This window comes from Pleurodeles waltl, chromosome 4_1, assembly GCF_031143425.1.
Source record: "Pleurodeles waltl isolate 20211129_DDA chromosome 4_1, aPleWal1.hap1.20221129, whole genome shotgun sequence".
Lineage (NCBI taxonomy): Eukaryota > Metazoa > Chordata > Amphibia > Caudata > Salamandridae > Pleurodeles > Pleurodeles waltl.
This window is the reverse complement of record NC_090442.1, coordinates 990,033,097-990,054,923: the sequence shown is the minus strand read 5'-3', so window position 1 is coordinate 990,054,923 and position 21,827 is coordinate 990,033,097. Positions and strand designations below refer to the sequence as shown.

The 21,827-nt window shown below is 45.0% G+C and overlaps 1 protein-coding gene across 50 annotated transcripts in view; it reads right to left on the bottom strand.

Annotated features, from left to right (window-relative positions):
• LOC138288307 (mucin-19) overlaps positions 1 to 21,827 on the bottom strand; it is a 1,675,551-nt gene that overhangs the window by 667,355 nt on the left and 986,369 nt on the right. The window lies entirely within an intron of this gene.

Below are 21,827 nucleotides of genomic sequence, written 5' to 3'. Positions count from 1 at the left end.
TGGCAACATAATGCCCTTGCCAAGCCTTAAACTCTGCTTTTCTTACATGCAGGTCAATGTAAGAAATGTTCTAGGTAGCCCATAGAGCAGGGTGCAGTGTACTTAAAAGGTTAGAGATGTACTTTTAAGTTTTACATCTCCTGGTAGTGAAAAATTCTTAAATTATTTTTCAATACTGTGTGGCCTACCTATGCCATAGGTTAACATGGAGTTGACATATAACTTTTAATAAGTGTTGACTTTTGATTGAGAACAGGAGAACATTTCAAGTCTGATGCCTGATAAATTGTAATAAAAACCCTCTTTATTGGTAAAGTTGGATTTTCAGTTACAATTATGAAAAGGACACTTTTAGAAAGTCAGCATTTTCCTGCGCTATTTGGTGCCTGCAGTCTGGGCCACATGACTGGGTACAGCTGGCAATTAAACTTAGTTCATTCCTCCCAGACAACCACACAAAAGAGAGATTAGGTGGACTATTACTGGCAAGATGAAAGGGGTGGAGCTGGATATAGCCTCATTTGCAACTGACAATTGTGTGCCCAGCCTTCACACAAAGGACTTGTTACTGCTCCATTGCTCAGTGAGCCAGCTAGGGGCCAGGGCAGGGAAAGCAAGACACTTCTAGCACTTCAGAGATAATTCTCTAGAAACTTCTTCTTCTTCAGAGAAGGCACCAGAAATAAAAATAGGACCCTCCTACCCAATTTTTAGTTTACTTTCTGGATCTGCTGCTTGAAACCTCCTTTGACCTCTCAGAGGCCTGCCCTTATATTTGAGCCCTGTTCTACTGCTGAATCTCAGACTAATAGTGTGACTTCAAGGTCTAGCTGGCTGACATTCTGATCAGAGCCTGAGGGACAGAAAAGGCTCCAACCATCTTGAACCTGTAACTGGACCCAGCCTGAGTGAGTCTTAATCCCCAAGTGGTGCCCCTCCAGCCCTGGATCCTTGATGGTGGTGCTAAAGGGGACCAGGTAGCCAAAATCTAAATCTTGAGACTTATAAAATATTTGGCTACAAACTGCTCTGTGAACTGAAAAAAAAATGGGACCAACCTGCTCATCTATCCGTCCAAGATGCATCACCAGTCAGCCTAATGTTTTGGCAGCCCCTGTTACATTTTTAGAAGCAAATCCTGTTCAGCAGTCCTTGACCAAAGAGGAATCCAGCCTCATGGAACTCTCGTCAGCTACAGCCTTAGGACTGTCCTACTGGAGATTTCCAATGTTAAAAAAAGACTAAGGGCCTGACTTAGAGTTTGGCGGATGGGGTTACTTCATCACAAACGTGACGGATATCCCATCCGCCATATTGCAATGCCCATAGGATATAATGGGATCATAATATGGCGGACAGGATATAACCCCATTTGGCAAACTCTAAATCAAGACCTATGTCCTAAAGTATTAATCTTCACTGTGACTTCATCCAGTGGCTCCCCAGCGATGACACCTCCTCCTCCTCAGACAAAACCTGCAGTTTTAACTCAATTAACTTATACCTTGTCAGAGGCTTTTTGTCAACATTTCTTCTAAGCCCACAGGTAAGCATCAAATAGGCCCATATTTTTCGACTTTTCGACATACCCAATGAAGAGTTGCTCATCCATCTAGAACTCTCTGATACAATCAATGTAGAATGACAACACTCTCTCTGGGTCCAGGTAGGGTAGTATCTCCCCTTCTTAGAATAGATAAGGAGGAGCAAGGAATGTAGGCAAGGGGATGGTTTGTCCCACATGAAAAGATGTCATCACTTTCAGGAAAAAGGAGGCATGGGTTCTCAGTACTAGTTTGTCTGGACATGTCATGTAGGGAGCATGCACAGAATGTGCTTGCAGCCCCATGCCCTCCTTGGCCGATGTGATGGCCACCAGAATCTTCATTTTGAAGGTGTGTAAAGGGCATGTGTGTAGAGGCTCCTAGGGGTGCAGTCCCATTGGGAACAGGTGTCTGAGTCCCTGTAGAAATGAGTCACAAAGGGTGACTTGAACAAAGAATGTTCGTCCAGCAGCTTCAAGAATGTCAAAATGGTTTTCAAGCAACATTTAACTGTGCCCAAAGCAAAGCCTTGCTGGGCCTGGGAAAGTATGAACAACAAAAGTTTGGGTAGGGTTGCAGAAAGGGGATCAGCATTCTTGGGGGCACATCATGCCACAAATGTGTCCCAATGGCAGGAATATTCTGTATTGGTTGAGGGGCGCTTGGGTGCTAGAATAACAGAAGTCTGGAGGAAGGTCAAAAACTGCCATCTGCCATCGCTCAATCTCTAAGAATAAAGGTGTAATGTGCGCAGGCTTGGATGCAAGACCCTACCCTGCAGATGCGATAGAAGATCTCTTGAAAAGGCAGCCTGACCAGAGGGCTGATGCTCATACTCAGGAGTACTGGATAGCATACTCTCCATGCTCTCTCGAAGCCACAAGAATGACTGGGGCCTAGTCCTAATCTTCTTGAGAACTCTGGGAGTAGTACTGGCGGAAAGGAGTACAGGAAACTTGAGCTACACGCAAGACAAAAAGCATCTCTGAATGAGTGTTGCTTTGGATATTCCAGTTTGAAGAAGTGCTGACACTGAGCGTTCTCAGTGGTGGCAAACAGATTTAGTCAAGCTTCTCCCCCTTTTAGAAAGAAACCTTGCACCACCTACATGTGGAGCTGCTATTCCTGCTCTGCAGGGAGTTGGCTGATTATGTCCACTCTGGTTTTCAGAGAGCCAGTGAGATGTTTAACCACCAGAGAAATGCCATGACATTTCAACCATGCCCAAAGGCACAGGACGTCTTGACATAGGATCAATGGCCCCTCCCTCCCTTGTTTGCTGCAGTACCATATGGCGGGGGTGTTGTTCCTGAATACCTGAAATAGCTTTCCCTTACCAAAGGAAGAAAGGCTTTCAGTGCCAGTTGGATCCCACTCAGCTCCAACAAATTGATGTGGAGCTGGGACTCTGCCAGAGACCAGAATCCTTTGATCTCCACCTTTCCTAGGTGGTTGCCCTAACCCAGGAGTGATGCATCTGTCAATACAGTCAGTTCTTGGTGAGAAAAGAATAGGGGTCTGCCACTGACCTTATCGCCCTTTGGTAGCCACAACTGTAGGCCTTTTGCAGTTCTCTCCAAGTTTGGAACCAGGGCAAAGAGAATCCCAAGATGCTGCACCCACTGGGACTTCAGCTCCCACTGCAGAACCTGCATATGCCAACAGGCATATGTTACCTGCATGATCAGGAGGCCATGAGGCCCAACAGACTCAGAGTCATTTTCAACATAATCCAGGATAGAAGCTGAAACATTAGAACTATAGCCTAAGTTTCCTGAGCTCACCATTCGGCTTTCTAGGCCCGCATCTGCACTGTGTCCAGAACAGCTCAGATGAAAAGGAGTGTTTGAGAGGGAGTCAGGTGTGACTTTGGACTGTATTGTAAAGAACTGGAAGTAGAATGACGGAGCTAGCGGCCCAGTAGCTCGCCGAGGTAGGCAAGGCGAGGCGAGGCCACTGGTGTTCCGAGGGAAAGCAGACCCGACAGAGACGGAGCGGGGCCAGTGGTAACAGCGGCACGCCCCCCTCAAGAAAAACTTCGGGGGCAGCTGAAGTCCAGGACCAGACCTGCTATAGCTGTTTTTGCCCTCCAGTTTTGCCCCGGTATAGCAGCACTGCCCCACCCATCCGACGTGCACCAGGACACACCTAACGGGCAGTAGGAGGAAGACGCAGATACCAGGCCCCAGTGCACTGAAGCGCCTGCGGGAAAACGAGTGGGAACCGAACTGAGACGAACCAAGGACGCTCGGCGGCAGCGGTAAGGACGGTGTGTAGTGCTGCTATGCCCGGGAGGGAGGCGGCGCAAAGCAGGTAAAGCAGGCAGCAAGACAGCTAGGCGGCGTGAGCGAGAGCCTAAGTGAGCCTAAGGGAGACTGCTGCTGACCCTGTGACCCTGTCAACCCCCACACCAGAGCCCCAGCCTCTACCTCAGCCTTAGCCCTAAGACTTCGAATAATTTAGCACAGAACTTTGTACCTTGGACTCTGGTCTCTGAACTCAAGATTGGACTCAAGTGGCCCGCAGAGATCTTAGTGGGCACAGACAATACTTGGCAACTGGTGAAGGGAGTCAAGGGTAAGGGGTATTCCAAGTCCCTCTGCCACTTTCTATCAGCCCTGTAGCACTGCACTTCCGGGATCAGGACCAGGGCCCGGGGCCCAGGACATAGGATTAACATTTAGTACCCGCTGTGCAAGCACGATCCAGCCCAGCAGCGGGAGTTACCAAATATGCAGAGAGAGTGAGAGTGTACATGAGCGCAATTCAGGTGCTCTAGCCACAGTCACCTTCTGCACGGAAGCGGCCGGCGTTAGACCAGTGCGGCTTGTGCTCAAGGGAAATCTGTCGAGCTCCCTCTCAACTTACCTCTTGTCTCGCCCTTCCACTCCGTCGCCATCTAAAGTCGTAGGGGGTGGAATTATAGCAGTGAGGAACACTACCTACAAGGGGTAAAACAGAGAAGGAGTCTATCCTGATCCCTTCTGAATATATAAGGAAACCCTTGGATATTGTGTACTGTGTATTGTGGTGCATTTGGTTAGCTTCAGCTGCTCAGTGGATCCGGGCGAGCAGTTTGTGAGGAGCACAGGCTTTTTGACCCCAGCTGGAGAATCCTGGGAAACTTTGGAATGTAAAAGGAAATTAGAGCTAGTAGCTGCTAGCTCCCAGTGGTGGTGTGGAAACGGCTGGTACTAGGCCAGTGTGGTTGGCTCCCCTCCGGTGCCAGATTAAGAAGTAAAGGAACTCCCACAGTGAAGTCTTTGAAGTCCCTGCAGTGTGAAGTATTGGGATCTATCGTGGAACCTACCTACTACCTATTACCTAGTATAATACCTGGTATATAGTATATAGTATATAGTATATAGTATACAGTACACTGTGCACAGTATGCCAGTGAGCAAAACTCAAGCGCCCAGCATAAAAAGGGTCCAAAGACAGGCTCTAAATCCAAGGAGACTTTGGGGGTGCATCAGCTTTCAGAGGTATCACATGGGAATCATGAAGAAGGTGATGGAGGAAATATACTCTAGTTGTTGGACCAGGAGGATGCTCGGAGAGACAATGGTGACAGCGGTGAAAAACCCTCAGGGACTCTCCCCTGGGGGTATCAATCCGAGAGTTTGTTGGGAAATATTTTAAAAAGTCTCATTACATGTCACAGGCATCAGAGGGTAACAACATGTTTGACTTTTACCAGAGTGAAATAGGTCGACCCATGAGGAACGTCTCTCAAGTTTCAGACTCACTGCAGATAGAGGATTTATTCCTAGGGGAGGGGTTCGAGGAGGCAGGTGGGTGCAAGGTCTCATTGGAACTCAGGCAATCCTCATCCCCATGCCTTCCACCACAAGCTAGGGGTAGTATGAGACCAGAAGAGGGTTCCCTGCCCAGCCCTGGCTCAGAGAGAATGGAAGAAAGGGAGGGCCTCGTAGGAGGATTGGGGGGGCTTGTCAGAGAGGAGAGCAAGATGGGTGAACTTTTGTCATCTTGTCCTGCCTGTATTTGCATTGGATGCCACTGCCGTACCCGCTGAGTCACTACTAGATGTAATGTTTCTAATGCAAAAGACCCTGCAGGCAATTTTAGAAGTGCTGACTTCAAACAATAGTTTGGTAAAAGTACATAAAAATCAATTACAAGGGATAACTGAGGAGATGAAATGTATCAATAGTAGTATGCCAGACCTAGTGCGACCTGTATTGGAAAAAAGGGATCAAGAAACAGATACCCTCGACACGCCCGAACATAATAAAGGAGGAGGGGAAATAGCTATATTACAGACATTAATTCAACCATCAGTGTATGTTTCCAAACAACCAATGCTGGTGATAAAGAGGAATCGCAGACAGGGGAGAAAGTGTTATGGTCTGCATAGTATCCCCTACAAACCGAAATGTAGGAAGCAAAGTAAGCAAGGCAACGCTGGGAGCAAAACATCAGAAGGGAGTAAGGGAAAGATAGCGCAGGCAGCTCAGCACAACACCTTAAGGATAGGCTGTGGCAAGCAATAGCCGTAGAGCAAGGGGCCATGTAGCAAAAAGTATCTAGTATACTCCACAGAGAAGTTAGTCAGCAAGGGAAAAGAAAGAAGGGCAGGCAAGGAGTGGAAGTGGAAATGGAAACATTGGAGGAAACAGAAGACAGAGAGGAAAGTAGTGACTTGGAGGGAGAGAATAATATTAGGAGATCTGTGAGAAGCAGGGGATGCAGAGAATTAGTTAACACAATTTTCCCAGCAAAGAGCTGGGTTTTGTTTTCTCCTAAAGGCCCTGAGAACAAGAAGGAGTGTTAAAGTCCTAGTGGGAGTAAAGATAGGTGGACATATTTGGAGCCTTGGGGAAGAGAGATTGGGAGGAAACGGCAAAGGAAGTTAAAACCTTTGAACCGTACCCGCCTTTTAGAAGTTATGGCCTCACGCCCAAGCCTATGTGTGATTGAGTCAGATGATATAAGGCAAATAGGATTTATATTAAACCCGGAGGGGGAAGAGGTGACTTAAGCACTCTTTTACTCTGACTGCATTAGACGATTGGTACTACATGCAGAGGCAGAGCTAATAAAAGAGGGTATAAGATTAGTGCAGGGAATGTGTCAGAGGATGAGACACAAGATAGACAAGCTCTCATGTGCCATGCAGGGTTGTTCCCAAATCAAGTGCAGTGCAATCTGTTATATAATAAAAATCGTATAAGGTTCGTGGATGGAAACAATGGTAGTCTATGTGTAACCATAGTCTCAGGGTATAACGACCCACAGTGGAGGAATTGTTTTGGGCCCATTGTGAACTCCTGTGATAAGTATAGTAGGGGAGAATTGAGTGATGTGGACTAGGAATTAAGCCCCGCGCACAGCCATCCGATTTTATCCTGGAACTTGGGAGGTTACAATAAACATTTAAAACAAGAGCTATTTAAATGAGAGTTTGAAAAATATGATGTAATGTGCTTCCAGGAAACTTGGCTGTGCGATGAACCCGAACCAGTGGATGGTTTCATGATGCTTTTTAGGGGAGCAACAAGGCAAGGGTTAGGACGCCCATTAGGAGCCTAATAACTCTAGCCTCAACCAGAATAGCGAACAAGATCACAGAAATAAAAAACAAATGTCGCTGGTTATTGGCAGGTCAGATAGATCTCTACAATGTAATTGTAATTGGAGGCGCTAAACAGCTTTTGATAATTAATGTTTATATACAACCGGGGAACATGTAGGACTATAATATCCAGCGGGTCTGTTTGAGGAAGATCTGGAACTACTATGTATTGGCAAAGCAGGATATTTGACTCTAATGCTGAGAGATTGTAATCATAAACTTGACCCTAACAGTAGTGATCATTTGTATAAGGAGCTATTGGTAGCTACACAAATCCCTAACAGCATCTTTCCCAATGTAGAATGTTCTGCCCATGATTTGTCCTTAGTAAGAACCATAGGCTCTCTAGGTATGTTCTGTCTAAATGGGCGTATGAAGATGCATCGCCCGGCAAAACAGACTTTTCGAATAGGTAATCAGGTATGCCCTATTGAGTATGCATTTGTAAATACCTGGTCCTTTGGAGAAGTACTAGACTTTGAAGTTGAGCATACAGAAGGCAGTGATCATTGGCCACTCGTTTAACAATACGATCAGACGATAAAACCCAAAACGAAAGAGAAAAGGCATTGATAGCGCTAGTTGAGTATCCCCGTAGGATAACGACTCGACTTACAGAGAGTAGTCTAGAAGCACTTAATAACCTGATAGTAAACTATCCAAACTTTAGTATGGAAGATGATCCAAAAGATATTTTCAAGGGCTATAATAGAGGCATTGCGTTAATGGTTAATTGCTTAAAAACAAAATTAAAAATACCGCAAGAGGGAAAGATTAAGGGAGAAGCATATAAGATGAATAATAGCAAAATATGGTTTAATTGAGAATGTAGGCATAAAAAACAAATGGCGCAAAGATTAGAAAGGGAATATATGATAAGACCCTCCGCTGATGCAGGAGAGAAGCTCCGTCAAGCAAGACAGAGGAAACGAGAATATGTTAATAAAAACTGGGATACAATGAGTGAGGTGATAAGAACACGGAATATTAGGGGCTTTTGGCAGCTGGTAAGGGAGGGGAAAAAGGTTGGAACTATGCAGTGTTTGGTTGGAAAAGAGGACTGGTATACATATTTGTCTTCTATATATAAAGGTACCGATGATGAGTAAGGTTATGGTGTTACTAGGAAGCTTGGTGAGAATACGAGATTAGCTCTTGTCCCACAAAAAATAAAATAAATTATTGCAGCATTGAAATGAACTAAAGCGGCAGGTCCAGACAATCTCCCAGCAATAATTATTAAAAAAGCATATCGATTGGTGGACTAAATTTTTTATGCTACGTTTTGTAAAATCCTTGATTACCGCCGTTTTCCAGAGAGCTGGAAGGGTGACATGATAAGACCGATTCACAAAAAGGAGGACCCAACCAAGAAATTACCGGCCGATAGGCCTATTAGACGTAGGTGAAAAGGTATTTACGAAGCTAGTGCTGGGGATAAACAAAGAATGGACAGACGATAATGATTTGATACCAGTAGAACAAGATGGTTTTAAAGATGACACTCGACAATTGACCATTGCTTTAGTTTGTGGGCATTAGCAAAAAAATCTGTTGAAATGCAAGGAAGCCTATTTTGCTGTTTCGTTGATTCTCGTGCTGCATTCGATTTGGTAGATAGGAAATTACTATGGGATATGCTAAAACACGTAGGGATTGATTTGGATTTATTATTTCTCCTTCAGGGTCTGCATCTACAAAATTGGGCCCAAGTAATTTTAGACACGAGTGGCTCTCTTTCAAAAAGGATCCCCATAAATAATGGTCTTCGCCAAAGTTGTGTGTTGGCCCCAATATTATTCACATTATTTCTGTCAGACCTGCCAGGGTTGTTGCGGGAGGTTAAAGGCCGAAGCCCAAAAATGGATGGTGTGCATATTTCCTGTTTATTATATGCTGCCGATCTAGTGATAATGGATATGATGGAGTTAGGGCTACAAAGGAAATTGGAGGTGATTTACTCCTACTGTCAAAGGAAAAAATGGTAGTAAATATGGAGAAAACAAAAATAATGTCTATAGGGAAAGAGAAAAGTGCATTCACCTATCTTCTAGGAGGAGAAAAAATGGAGAAGGTAAAAAAATCTAAATATCTAGGTATATGGTGTGACTCACATTTGAGATGGAAAGCTCACACTGAAGCCCTAAAAAATAAAGCTCTATCATCAGTTTGGGGGTTGAAACAATTCAGTAGTAAATATGGTGGTCCTTCCCTCCAGCCGGTTATTTCTGCCTTTAATGCCATGATACGTCCCCAGTTCCAATATGGGGTGGAAGTTTTAATATTTTCTGGGAAACTAAATTGGGAGACAGAAGAAAGCATTAATGCAAAGCGTACCCCCCTCAAGAATGCTACAAGCTATAAGAGCAGAATGTCAAATGACGGCGTGGACTTACCAGGGACTACATGCTGCACTGAAGTTTTGGCTAAGTATAAGAGATGAAGGGATTTGTAGGATCGCGAGATTGTGTAAAAAAGAAATAACAATAAGTGAGTTACATTGGGCGTTACAAATTAGAGGACGGTTAGAAAAGATCTGTGTCCTCTTAGGCTTACCCGGCAAACAGAGGTGTGGTGCACAAATTCCGAAACTCAATCTACGAATAATGGTGAAGGAAAGAGCAAGAGAAATAGATCTGAAGTACTTAGAGAGTAAAATATCAACTCAGGCTATGGTAGTCGGATGGAGGAATCCGGAAACCTTTCCCTATATAGAGGCTCTACCCAACCCAAGATTAAGAGACTCAGTACTACAGTTTCGAATTGGGTTGAACCCAGGCTATAGGGATCCCAAAGTAAAAGCATTTCTTAAGGATACCCAGGGCCTATGTAAATGCGACTTATAGCAGAAATATACCATGCAACACCTACTTTTGGATTGTCACTGGTTTTTAGAAGTGCGTAAGAAGTTTGTTAAACCAATTTTTAAAGAATATAATATTACTAACTGGGACCAGGTGCTTAGGTTACTCATTGACATAAACTTTTTAAATGTAACCTGTGGATTGGGCCTATTTTTAAATGGCCTAAGAGGGGTTTTAAATGGACTTATAGGGACCAGTATAATGTAGGAAGTAAAGAGGAATGAAGAGTTTTAAATGCCATAATTGACTAGTCTAAAATTACATTTACTTTCGAAAATGTTGCCACATTATAACGAGGCATGAAATAAAATGCAGAACACTTTATATTGAAAATTGCACTTTATGAGAGTATAAGGACCTGAGTCTAATCAGAACTGTAGGGGGGATAATTTGTTTGGCACGTTGCACTTTATGAAACCGGTAAGAATTTGAACCTCGTTAGGAATTGTATACGGGATAATTTGGCTGATTCGATGTGTTCGGCAGAATTAGTGGGGAAATAAAATTGGTTTAAGGTTGGGATAATGTAATGAACAATGTAAGTAGAGCTGGTTAACAAGAATTAGAATGATTCAAGAACTTTGATTGTCAATATAGTATGTAATAGAAATGTTTAATGAATTTGTAGATTTCATTGTTTTTATACTTTTAAGGCTTATGCCAGATAAAATAAATTTTGATTGATTGACTTCGGTATACTGATAGGGAACCCCAGCCAGTGCTATATGTCTGCATTGTCTGGAGGTGGGAGACGACTGCCTGGGTGAGCCCGTCTTCAACCGCCAGGCATTGAGGAATGGGAAGACTGAAACCTCCAATCCTTCTCAGATGTGTGCAATGACTACCATTACGTTGGTGAAGACCCAAAGGGTGATGGTAAGGACAAAAGAGAGCACAGTGAACTGAAAGTACTTGTGGCCATGAGTGAACCAGTGGGCAGGCAGGACAGGGGTATGGAAGTAGGTGTCTTGTAAGTCCAGGGCTACCATCCAGGCCCCTGGGTCAAGGGCAGACAGGTTCTGAGCTAACATGAGAATTTCAACTTCTTCTTCTTCAAGAGAGAAGTTTGAGAAGGCACAGTTCTAGAATAGGGAAGGGGCCGCAGTAATTGTTAGGCACCAGAAATTAGAAGGAATACCACAACCTAATTCTAATGTTAAAACCCTCTTGATGGTTCCTTTGGCCAAAAGGGCCTGTACTGTCTGACAGAGCAGGGAGAGGTGGTCCTTTGTCAGCTGGTCATAGGAAAGTGCCACTGGTGGTACAGTTTCCAAAAAGAGAATGGAGTAACCCCGCTGGATGATGTGGATTACCCACTTGTTTGATTTTATAGATTGCCAGTGGTGCTGGTGATGGTCAGATTACACTGTCAGCGTATGAGGACAAACTAAGGGGGTCTGCAGCTACTGAGGGAGTAGCAGACTTGGTCAGACTCTGGTTGGTGGTTTAATGTTGTCTGTGGGAACCACATCCACTGGCATAAAAAGGCTGTAAAGCCTGCTGGCCTTAGTGGCTGGGCAGGAAAGGACACAGTTGCTAGCCCCTATCATAGCAACAGAAGGGGCAAATGGCAAAATAATGTTGGCGGGGACCCATGGAGAGGCCGCAGAACCTGGCAGTAGTCAGGTTATCCTTAAAACACTCCAGTGTTGAGTCTGCCTTTTCTCCAATGAGGCTGAGCCATGGAGGGACATGTTTATAAGGGAAGCTTGGACATCACTCGAAAGCCAATGGTTCTCAAACAGGTGTGGTGCCTTAGTGCCATGTATGATGCAATTGCTCTGCCTAACGAGTCAGTTCTGTCCAGTCTGCAGCAAATAGTGAACTTAGCTACATCTCTACCATCTGTAATTGCTTGTGAAAGTCAGGCTCAGGCCTCCTCTGAGGCCATTGGCAGCACTTGTGCAACCAAATCCCAAACTGTGTAGTGGCACCTGCCCAAAAGGAACATAGTGTACACTGATCGCAGTGGAAGACTTTCTTCTCAAAGGAATCCAGCCTTTTGGCTTCACTATCCAGTGGAGTGGTAGGGAACGTGCAAGGGCTGACCTTTGAGGTCGAAGTTGGACCAAACTTTATGGTTGGGGTGCTGGGTGACAAAACTGTGATCCCCATGAGTGGGGCAATAAAGGTACGCCATTGTCCTGTGCATAGGCGCCCCTGTGCAGGACTTTTTTCTGGTTGGGGTGCTGAGTGACAAAACTGTGATCACCATAAGTAGGGTAATGGTGAAAGGTCATTGTCCTGTGCATAGGAGCCCCTGTGCAGGGCTTAGACTAGGTTCCAAGCAGCAAGTCCATAGGGGTGTTCTTGAATGGGAGGAGAGATAAAGAGGGGGCAACTCCCAGCTAAAGCACCTCTTTAAAGGCATTCATCTTGACTGCCACTGAAGGTGGCTGAAGGTCCATAACCTTTTCCCACACTACGCATCACCATTGAAAAATAATCTGCTTCCTCTGCAGCCACAGTGGAAGGAGAGACCAAGACAGTGCCTTGTGAGGTGTCCAAATGACTGGTATACACCAGTTTCTTGTACCAATTTTCCTCCAGTTCATCCAGGGGTTTAAGGTAATCATAAGGGCCCTTATACTGCACCCAATCAGCCCCATCTTCAGACCTGTCAAAGGAAGAAGGTACTTGCTCCGACAAGGAGGGCATGGTTTTAGACAGCATCAGAGTTGGCATCAGACAACAACTAGCTGGCTCCATATTCAGAGTCAGGTATGATGACTGGGTCAGCACCACATCACAGCATCAGTGGCATCAGGAACAATGGAACGAGACTGGCTCCACAGACGGTTGCGGTGTTGCAGCAGAGCCACTCCAGATCTGACACCCAATTCAAGGGGTCCGACTGGTGCTGTGGGCAAACCCACTAGTGGGAATCAAGTGTGGGTTTTCATTGAACCAATAGGGCCCGAAGGCCCTCCAGAGGAGTGAGGACGCCCATATGAGGATCATGGCCTCATGGAACTCCTTCAGTTTGGTGGGGTTGTGCTGGTTCTGGTAAACTCTGGGAGGCACACAGCAGATCTAGGCAGAGGATCCAAGGTGGATGCATGAGAGTAAGGCCTCGACTTCTGTCAATGTTCTTTCATTCCGTACAAAGCCTTGGACCAGCATGTGAAGCTGAAGAGTGGTTTGAATTCTTGGACTTTTTCTTTTTGTAGAACTGGCACATTGCCTTCAACTGAGATGACGAATGTTGAGAGTGGCTCAGTGAGTGGTCTAGGGATCTTTCACGTGAAGGGTCATCTGATGTCAGGCAACAAGAATCATCAATGAGCAGTCCCGCAATGGCTTTGGGTGCATGACATGGCAGTCCTCGCAGGCCTTGGAGTCGTCGTCCTGCTCCAAGAAGGCTAGGCAACCCTACTGTGGGTCCGTCACAGACATCTGCCTGTGACAAATATCACAATGTTTGAAACCATTGGTATCTTAGGGGACATCACTAGCACGCCAGGAGGCAAAGGGCCATATTTATACTTTTTTAGTGCTGCATTTGCGTCGTTTTTTGATGCAAAATCGGCTCAAACTTACTAAATACAATTGTATTTTGTAAGTTTGTGCTGCTTTTGCTTAAAAAAATGACACAAATGCGGCACTAAAAGATTATAAATATGGGCCAAAGTTCGCAACTAAAGACTTCAACAGTCAAATAGTGACTGGAAGTAGTTCTCTCCGGGGCTGTGCTGACTGGCTCAGAAACAAAAGAACTGATGTCAGCGCACTGGGGTGGCACCTCTACAGGCACTTATATGTCACTTTCGGCACAGGTGACTGTGACGTCAAGCTGGAATACACCACCTACCTGCAAGTAGGGGTACTGCTTGAAACTTTTGGGATCCAGTTTGACACCTGGGGATAACTCTAAAGTAAGGAATCTGCAGCTAGAAGTCTCAAGCAAATAGTCCTTTGTACATATGGATACATACTTTGATATTATGAAAATCAGGAGGCAATGTAATGGCGGGAAATCACTGAAATACTTAGTTCCAGTTGTTGATGTATAGATCCTTAACTCACCTTTTCCTAAATAAAATTATGCTGCATTGGCCTGTTGGAAAACTATGAGGTTGTGGGTGGAGGTGTGGTGGCTATGGAAATAGATATTAATGGAAACACTATCAAAAAACCACATTTTTTAATATTGCAAATCTACTTATAAGTATTTGTCATAATTTTCGAATCCGTGACTATTACTGACTCTTTTGTGTTAAGCAAAGAACTGTAATTGATCAATTTTCTTTTATCTTTGTAATTAAAACAATTCTTAAAGTCAAATTATTTTTTCACCGAGTGAAAATCATCACAAAATATAGAAATACAATGTAAAAAGACAGACATATGACATTACATCCCAATCAGTTGCTTAGCTAAAATGCTAGTCTTATGCATGTGTAAATAACCCTTCACTTTAAGTGAGACAACAACCCTATGAAGATCTGGGCTCAGTATTATGAGATTTATCACATGCGGTACATACGTTTACCCTAGAGTAATGAATTCATCATGTTTGGTAAATTACTCCTACTCCTAATTTTCAACATGAAAATGAGACATAAAAATCTGAAATGATTTTCAGCACATTCTATTCTGCAGTTTGCCCTTCAGTGGACCTTTCCCCCAATACAATTCTGCAAGTGTGATCTGCTGGAGTCTATTATTGGGGAACTATGAGGGTAATAGTTTTGCTCCTGTGTAAACCTCTGTTATAACAGGCAAATAAATTAACCCTGCACTTGTAATGAGTACTTAATCCCTCATATTCACTTTAGGTATGTTTTAAAAACTACAAAGTATATAGGACATGATTGCATGTGGTGGAAATAGCACAACATGCTGGATGTGTTCAATAATTTCTGACAGTAAATAGAACGGTTTCGATGAATGAGCTTACTCCTAAGCTCACTGCTATTGAATGATCATCTCATTAACTGTACGTGGAAAAAATGCAAACTCTCCAAAAGATTTAGCAAAATCAAAAAATAGATAAAATTCTTTGTATTTAGTTCACTTCGCGTTATATAATGTAATTGCACATTTTGAGCTCAATTATGTAACTATGGCCCTCATTCTAACTGCGGCGAGCGGCGGTAGCCGCCCGCCATATGGCCGCTCCACGGTCAAAAGACCGCTGGGGCCATTTCAACATTCCTGCTGGGCCGGCGGGCGCTAGCCAAGTTAGCGCCCGCCGGCCCAGCGGGAAAGGGGCCTGCAACACTGAAGCCGGCTCCGAATGGAGCCGGTGGTGTTGCAGGTGTGCGACGGGTGCAGTAGCACCCTTCGCGCTTTTCACTGTCTGCTAGGCAGACAGTGAAAAGCAGGCTGGGGCCCTGTTAGGGGGCCCCTGCACTGCCCATGCCATTGGCATGGGCAGTGCAGGGGCCCCCAGGGGCCCCAGGACACCCGTTCCCGCCATCCTGTTCCTGGCGGTAAAAACCACCAGAAACAGGGTGGCGGGAAGGGGGTCAGAATCCCCATGGCGGCGCTGCTTGCAGCGCCGTCATGGAGGATTAGCCCAGCCGGGGGAAATCCGTCAGGAAACCGCCGGACCCGGTTTTCCGACCGCGGCTTTACCGCTGCGGTTGGAATGGGCTTTGAAGCACCGCCAGCCTGTTGGCGGTGCTTCAGTCATCCGCGACCCTGGCGGTCATAGACCGCCAGGGTCAGAATGACCCCCTATGTGTTGCATGCACTACATACCAGTGATAAAAATCCTTAAAACAAGTATAGAATTTACTAAGCAATTTACATAGTAAGAGATCTGTCCATAAAATTCTGATTTAGAGTGGATCGTATTCAGGCCTTCCTGTTGAGTATGAAAGTTTGCAAGCTGCTACACACGCCAGTTGGTGGCCATCATAAGGATTATGGCTTACAAGTGTCAGAAGACCAATTGTCCAGTCTACTTTTTTCCAAGTTTGTTTGAAAACTGATTTTTTGTCGACCACTGCTAACTCTCCAACAAACTATTTGTTGACATTTTTACATTCCAAAGGGCAAGGGGGTCCATCTTTTTGTGAATGAGTTATCCCTCAAACTAAGGATTCAGTCATTTTCAGTTTTAGGTGACTGGATTACTGTTGCAAACCTTTGATACATCACATATTGATTTAGTTTTTATAAGAAATCCCCATTCTCCTTTCAAATACGGAACAGTTTTGTGTTATATTCACATTTCAGCAGACTTTAAATATTTGGGGCCAGATGTAGGTATATTATAATTTGCGACTTGCAAATTGCGAGTGTCGCAAATTGGAATGTAGGATGGTGTCCCTGACACCATCTGTGACTCGCAAGGAGGTCACAAAGGCCCACCTCATTAATATTAATGAGGTAGGTCGCAATTTGCGACCCCCTTGAGACATGCAGCACTCACAGGGATGGTGGCCTGCTGGAGACAGCAGACCACCATGTCTGTGACTGCTTTTAAATAAACCATTTTTATTTTTTTTGTAATGCAGCCCGTTTTCCTTAATTACATTCCCTTTTGCGAATGGGTTAGCACCCATTTGAAATGGGTGCTAACTGTGATTGCTTTGCGACCACGTTCGCGGTCACAATGCAATCTGGCATTGCACTGCGACTCGCAATTAGGAAGGGGACTCCCCTTCCTAATTGCGAATCGAAACCCGTTTTGTGATTCGGTAACCAGGTTACCGAATCGCAAAAGGGGTTTTGTGCATTGCCAAGTGCAGTTTGCACGTCGCAAACAGCGAAATTTGCTGTTTGTGACGTGCAAACTATGTTCTACATCGGGCCCTTATTTACTCCAAAAACTAGATTGGTACATTGGAAAAAGTATTTTTTTTAAATAGTTTTTATTAATTTTAGCTAAATGACAACCAAAACAAAGAAATATATGAAGCGAAAATAAACCAAGCAGCCAGCAATGGAGCTGTCCCTGCTCAGTGTCAATCTGCCCCACTCCCACCCTAGAAGGGAAGGAATAATTATGCCTTACAGTGCCTGCCCCATCATCACCCCGGACTCCCCAGCCACACAGCTCTCCCCAGCCTCTCCAACTCCAGATTTGAACTCTGGTTCGAAAAAAGTATTTTTGTGTTCACAAACCTTCATGCTGGAGTGTTTGTGACCACAAAAATGCTTTGTACATCTGGCCCCATAGATTGATGTTATGAAAAAAGCATGAGGCAAGGCAGATTATGTAGAATGCAAGGAGTCATCATTGAAATACATACATCTAGCAGTTGAAATACAGACCTGTTGTGGTTTTTGTGGTTGGAGGTAAGGTGGCTAGAGGAATAGACAATTTTGAAAATATTATCAAAAAGCTCAATATTGTGCCACCCCTAGTGTGACAAAGGGAATTATGGCTTCATGCCTACTATTGTAGCCTTACTGCTGCAGTGTAGAACTTGACATGCAACCTTTTAACCCTTTTAAACAGGGAAAAATATCACATTTAAATATTAGTAAGTCACCCCATTTAGGCCTCGTAGCCAACATTTACTTTCAAAATGCCTCAATCCTCTAATACTCCCTGTATGAGTCATGAGGAATTAAACGGGATTCACTTTGCTGTGTAAAGCCTGAATGACCAGACTCTCTGGAGTAGGATGTTTAGGGAGAAAATCAGGGTCACCAGGCTACATTGTGTGACATCTGGCCACCTACCTATTCAATGTGGGGGGAGGAGGGCTTTGGCAAGGTAGCCCCGTAAGGTACTCGAGAGGGAAAGGGGGGAACAAGGGCTCAGATGTGGCTGGTCCAGGCTGCAAGATTTCCATAAAGACGTTAGTCTAAACGTCTATGGAGGAAAAGCTGTAGGTCCAAGGTCTCAACTATCCATTGTATTCCCTCTGCAGATGATACTCTCTCTTCTGCAGCACCATTGGTGTGCTACCCCCTGTATCCAGGGAAGTGTCAAGCCAACTGACCTCTTGTAACTCAATGCAAAATTGTCATTATCATAATGTGAGGGTAAATCAACCCTATCCTCACCATCGTCATCACTGGGTGGTGGCAGGTTTAGGTTAGAATTAGAACCCCCGAAAATAAAGGAGCCTTTAATGACACATCTGCCCATGTAGAGTCATAAGATCAGAGACAGGCTGTAGAGGTACAGAATGCACTTTACTCATTTTGCAACGTAACACCCATGAGGATCCATCTGAAGTCATTTTGGGGTCAGACATCAGAACCAGCACTGGATCCTTCTCCAGCATTGGCAGATTAAGCATGTGCATCAACCAGGGAGGGACAGATGTAAGTCGTAGAACCCAGTGTAGAAGTCAGCAGCAGATCTGGTAAAGAGCATGTAGTGGGTTCAAATGGGTCAGGCAGAAGGGAGGATGTATCCTCCAGTGGTAAACCAACAGAGGGTCCCTGTAAATCCTTGGGGCTTGAAGTTGCACCAGTGGGAGCAAGAAGAACACCAAATATATATAGCAAGTTCTCCTTAAAGGCATCAATTTACTGCAGTGCCACTGATGGCCCCGGACATTTGGGATAACCAAGGACCAACTGTGAATTCAGCTGTATAACCAGAGATATGAAAGGCGACCAACTCACATTGTGATGCCTTGGTGCCTTCTCTTTGTATAGAGATTTGCAGGATGGGGTCAAATCCCAAAATGCTATCTACTAGGAGAAAGTCTTACATGAGGCCATCCACTTCTTCTTGTGTTTGGTGATGTACAGCTTCACCTTTCAGTTGAAAATTGCCTTTGGGTGCACAGGGGCACAATTGCTGCAAGATTTTGAGCCGTTCACTATGCCTAAACATCAGATGCACACCTTGTGCAGGTCTGTGACTAACATTTGTATTCTACAGTTGCAGAATATGCAGAACATTTTGACTGAGGAGGGATATCATTCCTATCATATTGGAGTTTTTTTAGGAGTTATATGAGGCAGACAAAATTGGGAGTGGAGTGGATCATGTCAGAAGAAGTAGAAAAAAGGAACTGATGTCAGCGTGCAAAGATTATATGTTGTACCATTTCATCACTTTTGGGGAAGTGCGGAGTCAATACAGAGATCTCACAGCACCAGCTAGCAGCAGGCAGGAACATTGTTGCCAAAAGATTTCTGAATTCAGTCTGGCACCTGGGAATATTCTAAGGTGAGGAATCTACAGTTTCCATGTATTTCAAAACAATGAAGAATGTGGAACATGATTGCAGGGGCTAGTAAAATAACACCAAATGATATATGCGTAGACTGATATGTGACAACAACATGAACTAATGCCATCATTTTTGAGAGTTCAGTTCACTTCTATTCAACGATCTTCTCCTGAGTTGTGTGTGGAACAAATGCAAACAAATTTGCAAAATCAAAATATTACCACAAAGTTCTATGTGTTAACTTGCTTCACTTTCTACAATACATTTGCACATTTTGGGCCTAATTACAACTTTGGCAGCCTTCTGGAAAGACCTCTGCAGTGGCGGCCACCAAAATACTGACATGTTCATAGTTATTCGACCACCGTATTACGACTCACACAGTGAAGACTACCAAAAAACAGCCAAAATTCTGAAACCGCCAGGACACTGGAGGGCAGGAAAGAGGTGGTTCCACCACCACCAACACTGCCAGCCCAAAGCAAATCCGCACAAGTCACTTACAAATCACCACAGCGGTCCTTCCATGGCAGATAATCATTGGCGCTAGAAGCCACCGCTGTCATAACCCACTACTGTCAGAACACCTCAGCACACTGGACAGTTTGAATACCGCACACCGGACACACTTCCATAAACCAAAACACTGCACTCTATAACATACCCCCACACAACCCAGAACCCTTTGCTACAAAAACACCAATCTGAAACACGGACAGCAGGCAATTAAACAGAGAGAGCACACTTATACTATAAGCACACACACACCACAAGCATCACACACCAGCACAAGTAACACATAACACACATAACAAGCACACACATTTCACAAGAAGCATCCATCCCACACAGTGCACCACCCACACCCCATCAATCACCCAACACTACACCCTTACACCCCCACATAATCAACATAACCGCTACCATGTTCCCACGAAAGCACCCACATTTCACTGACAATGAATTGAGGGTCATTGTGGATTAAATTGTCAGGGTAGAGCCACAACTGTATGGAGCACAGGTCCAGCAAACATCAATTGCCAGGAAAATTGAGTTGTGGCAAAGAATAGTTGACAGGGTCAACTCAGTAGGCAACCATTAATGCACAAGGAAGGACATCAGGAAGAGCTGGAATGACATACGGGGGAAGGTACATTCCATGGCATCACAACACCAGATTGTCGTGCACAAGACTGGTGGTGGGCCCTCACCTCCTCCCCCACAGTTTACATCATGGGAGGAGAAGGTCTTGTACATACTGCATCCTGAGAGCCTGACTGGAATACCTGGAGGACTGGAGTCTGGTAAGTACCCACAACATTCATTTCACACAATTGTGTCCTGCAAGCTTCCTCACCCCGAAATACCCCCTAATTAACTGAATGTTTCACTACACCTACCTGCCAATCACCTAATGCCCTCCCATGCATGCTACCAGCCCATACAGGCCAACTGAAAACACAGCACTTGACAAAGGCACCAATACTGTAGGCCAATCCAATCAGAATGCACTAATCCGTCAATGTGAAAACCTGGATTGTGCACATCACATCACATGCCATGCATGTATGACTATTGTACAAGCTACACCAACTAGATTGTATGACTGGGGACCAGTACATAGCAATGGCAGAAATGCAATGGCACATCACTAAGGCAACCTAGACTAAACACAGCTACAGCTCAGTGTCTAATTCAATTGGCCACTGATCCATATTCCCAAGCCTCAAATAGACTGACCATGGTTTGGAAAGTAAGATGGCAGACTCCATGCACATGCACAAATCCTGGACTATTACCCTCACATACTCACATACTGTGTTCCCACTGGGACACCATGGTGCAATGTATTGGGATATTGTGTGACATCCAGCACGCCTGACTAATCACTAGGTTACAGAGCTAAACAGTCATGTGAGGCATCAGACAGAGTCAGAACCCATATGCAGTGCTATATGTACCAAACATGAATGACAGTTCACAACATGGAGTTTAGAACTCACATCACAGATTTGTATGTACCACCATGGTATGCTGTGCAGCACCTGTCATTGTCATTGCAGTGAAACATGCTGAGCCTCTGTGTGCATCTGACAAAGAGGCAACCAAACACACTTTCTAAACTGAACTCTGTGTCTCACTCCATCCACAGGTAACCCTGACAGTGCCATCATGGAGTGAATACCAGACACTGCCAGCCCTCCTTAGGATGAAGGCACCAGTGAGGACAACACACCCGGATGTCTGGACAGTGATGACTTATCTGGCCCATCTGGGACCCCTGGCCAGTCTACCACTGCCTGCCTCACCTTGCTCACATCAATTCCACCCAACCCTGTTGCATCTACATCACAGGCAACCATTCCCCCCACCCCCAGCCTCTGCCCCAAGGACCGTTCAAACAGGGACCTGAGTCTAACCTCCACGCCCCAGACAATGATGATCCTGCTAGCACTGGGATTGGGCACACTGTGTCAGGGGCACAGGCACCTACGGGCAGGGTGCATGGGAGGGATGCTGTGGGCCAGAGGATGGGGCCCCAAGGGACTCCACTGACCAGGAAACCATCTCCGAAGGCCTAGAAGCATACCAAACTTCCTGAGACATGATGGGCCAGATAATCACCATGTTGGTGGAAAATCAAAGGCAGCAGAGGGTAATACCACCAGGAGGTCATGCAGCAGTGGGAGGCACACAATGCCACTATGGCCTCCATTGCAGGGGTGCA